Here is a 6,000-nt window from a genome sequence, read left to right as displayed (position 1 = left end):
CTCTACTTTGAAACCCTAGCAATTTTTTAATTTACTTCGTTGCTCCACCGAAAAGCATTCTTCCGCTCAACATTTATTTCATTTGTCGTCTCCAAAATATCCAATCAATTGAAGAAAGCATTCAGTGAATGGTTGAAAAGCAAGTTCCTGTTTGTTTAAATGCTCGGTCTTATTCCTTTGCCTCATCTTCTCCTTCTTCTTCAAGGCAATATGTTCCTCAGCCAATGAAACCTAAAATAAAATATTCAAATGATTACAAAAAAATCATTGAGGTATAATTATAATTCTAAAATTTAAATTCAAATTCCAATTAAAAACATATATTATGTATTATTTAATAAACTATTTAAAATATAAAATAGTTAAAAATGTTGTATTTATATTTGGAATTATCTTACGGGAAGGATCTAAACATTAAATTCAAATTGTTATTAAAAATATATATTATGTATTATTTAATAAATTGTTTAAAATATAAAAAAGCTGAAAAATAATCTTGAATATATATTAGTCATTATTATAGTGGAGGTTGTTGCAATCTTGTCCAGCAACAAAATAGCAGATTGTGTTGTTTGCAAAATACATTGTCTTTGTGCTATTTCCAATATTCTATCTAATTTTTTAAGCTATTAAAATACACTGCATTTGGAATGTATAGATTATCATACGCCTAGGCGAATGATACTATATCTTGATGATCAAATTTTTTACCTTTTCTGTGTGTCCCAAATCTGCCATCATTCATATTTGACATATATTGTGTTAGAAAAATCTTAATTATATTGGTTATTATAAAGTTTGGTTAGTTAAACAACCATGATTATGACTCAATGACACTATTTAGAAAATCGTTCTTATTGTTGGTTTTGTAACAAAATTCATCTTAATGTTAAGTTTTTTTTGGATTGAAAAAGTATATGATTATATGAGCAAATAAATATTAATATTTGAATATGTGATCATGACATAGAACGAATAGTTTATTATATTAGTTAAAACATAAATTACAATGTAATTATGTCAGCAACATATGTTATACAATATGTCAAATACTATGAAACTAATCTGAAAAGAATATTATTGTCATGTAGTATGTACAAATACATTCTAACTCTATAGAAAATCAATGCAATCAAACTTGTTCAACTTAACCAATAAATCGATTTTGTTAAATTAGGATGAAAAAAAAGAAATACACATAAAACAAATGGAACAAATTAAATATATTCAAACAAATGGAAGGTATTCTTGAATTTTTTTAAATGTGTGGAATTGAATATGAATAAAAAGTTTAAACGACAAAGAAACATATTATATAGAATTTTTTAAGAAATTAAGAGCAAGCAATCTAGTTCTTCGGGTGCACAAGAGACTAACAAATATATGGTAAGCATGTGATATAAACTGAAATTTTCTTTTCTGATTATGTGTACATGTAAAAGGATGTTAAAATACACTGTATTTGAAATGTACGGAACAAGAGACTTTGATGAGCACCTTGACAAAGTAAAAGAGGACAAAGAATAAGAGAAGAAACAAAAAGACCAAGATGAACTGAACTTGGAATTAAGCAATCCAAAATTGCTTAGGAAAAAAGATGATGATCCTGACGATGAAGGAAAGGAAAACACAGTTGAAAATAGGAACCAAACTTCCGAAGGGCCAGATGGTAGACAAACTAAATTAAGCACATCATCCAAGGACAAGAGGGAGATGGCTTATAGTATAAGGAAAAGAAAAAAATTGGGTATAGACAACCTATTCATAATGTTTAGAATACATCTTAGTAACTAACATGTGTACATAATTGTAATAGGGCACATAGGATACTAAGGAAGAAATCAGCATGTTGATAAGGTCAATCGATGAAAAAGTTATATATATGATGAAATGAAGAAAAAAAAGAAGATCGGATAAAAATGGTATAGTATTGTATATTTGGCATATGTTTGTTATAATGAATAACTATTAGGGTGTGCTTGGACCTATATTATCACTATGGGCTTGGGTTATAATAACCCTAACCCACGTTTGGGAATCGTGTAATGGAAACTCTAGTTTTACGGTTTTCATTCTTTCATTTTTACCCCTTCATCCATCGTGTTCCCTTCTTAACCCTTGCCGACTTCGTACGATTTTCTCCCTCTCAACTCGTCTTCATCCCTTCTTCACTCGTCTTCAATCTCTCCTCAACACCCACTTCATCATTTCCCAATTTCCATGAAATCATTTGTCTCTTGAATTCTCTTCAACCACGTTGATTTGGTTCGTTTAATGGCTGAAAAAAATAAACCCTCCTTTTTTCCTCAACTCATCTTCAATCTTATTTTGGTTGTTCTTTTGCCTTGGTTTTCTTTTGGTTAAAAAAACCTCTCTTCCTATAATTTTGTTTCTCTCCCACTCTTCGTCCTTCAACGTTTTGTTGAAGGCTTCGCTCACCGCGTTGCCTCGGAAACAAATGGGTCTCCCTTTTGATTTCGTTGAATGACTGGGTTTACACTTTGCCTCTAAAACTCAACCGCTTGCATGTTCACCACTCGTCTAGGTGAACATGCAATTCTGACTCGATTTTCCCCTTTCCACTTTCCCTTGTGGCTTGGACTCCCATTTGTCTATCGGATATTTCTTTTTGCACTGATTTGAACACTTGCTACACTATTTTGACTATCATTTTGTGCATATGGGATGTTCGAGCAAGGTAGGGTTGGAGGTAAGTGGTTCGATTTTGAGTTTCTATCAAAGCTGATGAGGAGGATTACATTTATGTACTTATCTGAATAATTATTAACATTACATTTTCATGCATTTTTTGTAATCAGTGCCTCAAATATGTTGTCATATTTATTTCTTTTGTCATTTGAGTCTTCCATGTTTATAGTTCCAATATATCTGTAATTAAGATGCCTACTGAATTTGGTTTGCTGTGAAGTTCGTTCTCTTTATTTGCAAGCAACTCTCATCCATCTAGAACAGTGCAATGTCTTTGTTCAACCATTTGTTTTGTCTTGGTTATGCATTTGTCTATTCATAGCTTTTCTTTGTCCTTAATGTGGTTGGTTTTGACTATCTACGCACCTTTCCGTACACTTCTGTCAGTTGCAGAGATTCTCTTCTTTTAGTTTTTTGGTTTGGGTCATTAAAGACATAATTTATTGACCATCTATTCCTCTATATATACATCTTCATTTGTTGTATTTTATTGTGTTGTTTTCCTCCTTTCATGTTCAGCTTCCTCCTCTGTTACTTTTTAATTTGGTGGGTAAGTTCATTTTCTTTTCTTCTTTTCAAGTTCCATCTGTCCTTGTATGTTCATTGTTCATTTCTATGTTAACAATAATGTGTGTCTGCTCTTACTTTTCAGAACTTCTGTTTAAGGCATAGTATGGGTCATGACTTTCTTTATATTTATGTAAGGATATACCATCTTATATTCAGTTGTATCCATTGTCATTTCATACTATTCCTGCTTTCTTTTCATGTCATCTCACATTTACTGTTCATATCCATTTTATAGGTTGTTCATGTTGTATGATTGTTTGAATGCATTTTCATCCCCATATATACTTCGCTGCACATTCTATTGATACATAATTTTTATTGATGTTTCTCGAATTTAATTCCTCTGAGGCACAAAGTTTTTTAAAATAAAACGCACATTTTCTCATTCATTTTAAGGATTGTTATTTCTTCATTTGAACATCGACATTCCTCCAAATTTTACAGTACATAATCGTTACACTTCATCTCTATAGTCTTTTTACTGCGACTTGTGTTAGGCCGGGACACTGATTTTCTTACTTTCTTTTCAGGATACCCGATTTCATACTTTCGTCGTCAGATGTACGAGGCATTGGCGCTTTCTAGTACCTTTTTTTTTTTGCTTCTTTTCATACGATATTTTGGCCATATAGTTTAATGTATTTCGAACATTATTGACCATCTTGGTTCTTAATTAATTATGTATTTTCGCCTTTTACTATTCTATACTTTTTTTTGCTTATAACTTACTTTATTTATACTTTCAATTTGACGACCACTATACTTTGTTTCCATAGGTTTCATATTTTTTGTTCAATTCCTCAAACGTTCAATTTTCAATTAAATTCTCATCGCTCCCGCCCTTAACCCATTAACGAAAAAGAAAAAATAAAAAGATAAGGCCATTCCATTTCGACAAAAGACCCACACCCAAGTTCCATAGCTTTGGGTCCGCTATCCCGATCATGATTTTCCTACCCCCAGAGGGAAAAGTCCTTCATGATTTTCCTACCCCCAGAGGGAAAAGTCCTTCCCTTTTTGGCCGGTTGTGGGCGTAGCCTAGATTGTAACCATAATGTGCTCGAGTATTTCATAAAAAACACGTAAGGGCGACTTCTTATTTCATAAAACATAGGAAGTCACACTATTTTATTTCATTTTAAACCATTTTTTAGCATATGCACGACAATAAACAGGTAACACATACGAATTCTAATCAATATCAAATAATAAGTCACAGTTCTAATGTGGGGATTTGAACCCGGGACCTCTCTTGTCCACACGAACATACAAGTGTCAGTTGAGCTAAACTTATGTTGGCTATATATTTTTCTTATTCCTTTTAATTTTATAGTTTAGTATAGATAGTATATATAAATATTTAAAAAATTTTATTTCAAATATTTTATCCATCTTGTTTTTATATATAAATTTGGTTGAATTGTAGTTTTTCTTTAAGAAATATTGCATTTAATGAATCAAACGTGAATTTACTTACAATAATCATATAGTCATCTCTTAAAACAAACAAGTAAATCAAATGTTTCATCCTCATTTACTTTTAGAACGAAATATTTTTTTTATTCTTTTAATCTTAACGTTACAAAATTGTCAAAAATTCCAACTATTTTAAATAAATATATTTTATAAAAAGACAAATATTTTAAATTATCAAATATATTATCATAATTTTTTTGGTATCTTCCATTACAAATTTTTCATTCATTCAAGGAAATTGAAAATTCTTTTTTTTTTTTTTTTACAATACGTGAGATGTGGAGATTGAACCTCTAACTTCAAGATCATCGTACATAGTTGATATTATTGATTTATGTATAACATAAATTATAATACTTGATATAATTCAACCATTAAGAAAAAAGTCATTCTTGAGATGTAAGAAATAAAACAGTTAATATATTATAATTATTATTATTTAAAATATTTGAAAATTGGAGACTTGGATGCTTGCTTTTGTAGTACAAAGAGTTCTTATATTTAAAAAATTCTAATTAATTTTTAAAATTTCTAAAATATGTATAGACATATTTCTAATATGTTTAAGATTTTATATCAATGTATTGAAATTTACCTTGAATCAATCATCTCAACATAAAACAAATATTTTTCCTTAAAAACTTTTTATAATTAAATCCATTAACAATGCATGAAACTATTCACACTGAAGATTAAGTTGAATATTTAAGTAGTTTTCTTTTTATGAAATTTGAAAAGATTAATAATAAAATATCTCATGTATTGATCACTATCAAATAGTATAACATATTTATTTTCTATGTTAATTACAAACCATTTATGAACTCATAATTTTGAATTTATGGAATTTAGAAAACCAACCATATTTTGATTGAGAGTAATTTATTTTTCAGGTTTATTATGAACTCATATTTTTTAAGTTATAAAATTTGAAAAACCAAACAAATTTTAGCTTAGTGTAATTTATTTTCCATGTTAATTACAAACAACTTTTTATATAGAAATCATTTATTTTACATGTTATAAAAAAATTTATTCACAGCGCTATTTGATAATCAAATAATATAACTATAGCATACTAAATACGTGCTTATAAAATATTATTGTTAGATAATCAAATAATGTAACTATAGCATAGTAAAATAATAAAATACGTGTTTATAAGGTATTCTATTTAATAGTAATTTTACCAATAGAAATTTTTTTATTTGTAAATATTAAATGTTTATAATAAATAATTTGATA

This window comes from Cucumis sativus, chromosome 5 (genome assembly GCF_000004075.3).
Source record: "Cucumis sativus cultivar 9930 chromosome 5, Cucumber_9930_V3, whole genome shotgun sequence".
Taxonomy (NCBI): domain Eukaryota; kingdom Viridiplantae; phylum Streptophyta; class Magnoliopsida; order Cucurbitales; family Cucurbitaceae; genus Cucumis; species Cucumis sativus.
Note: the sequence above shows the minus strand (reverse complement) of the source record.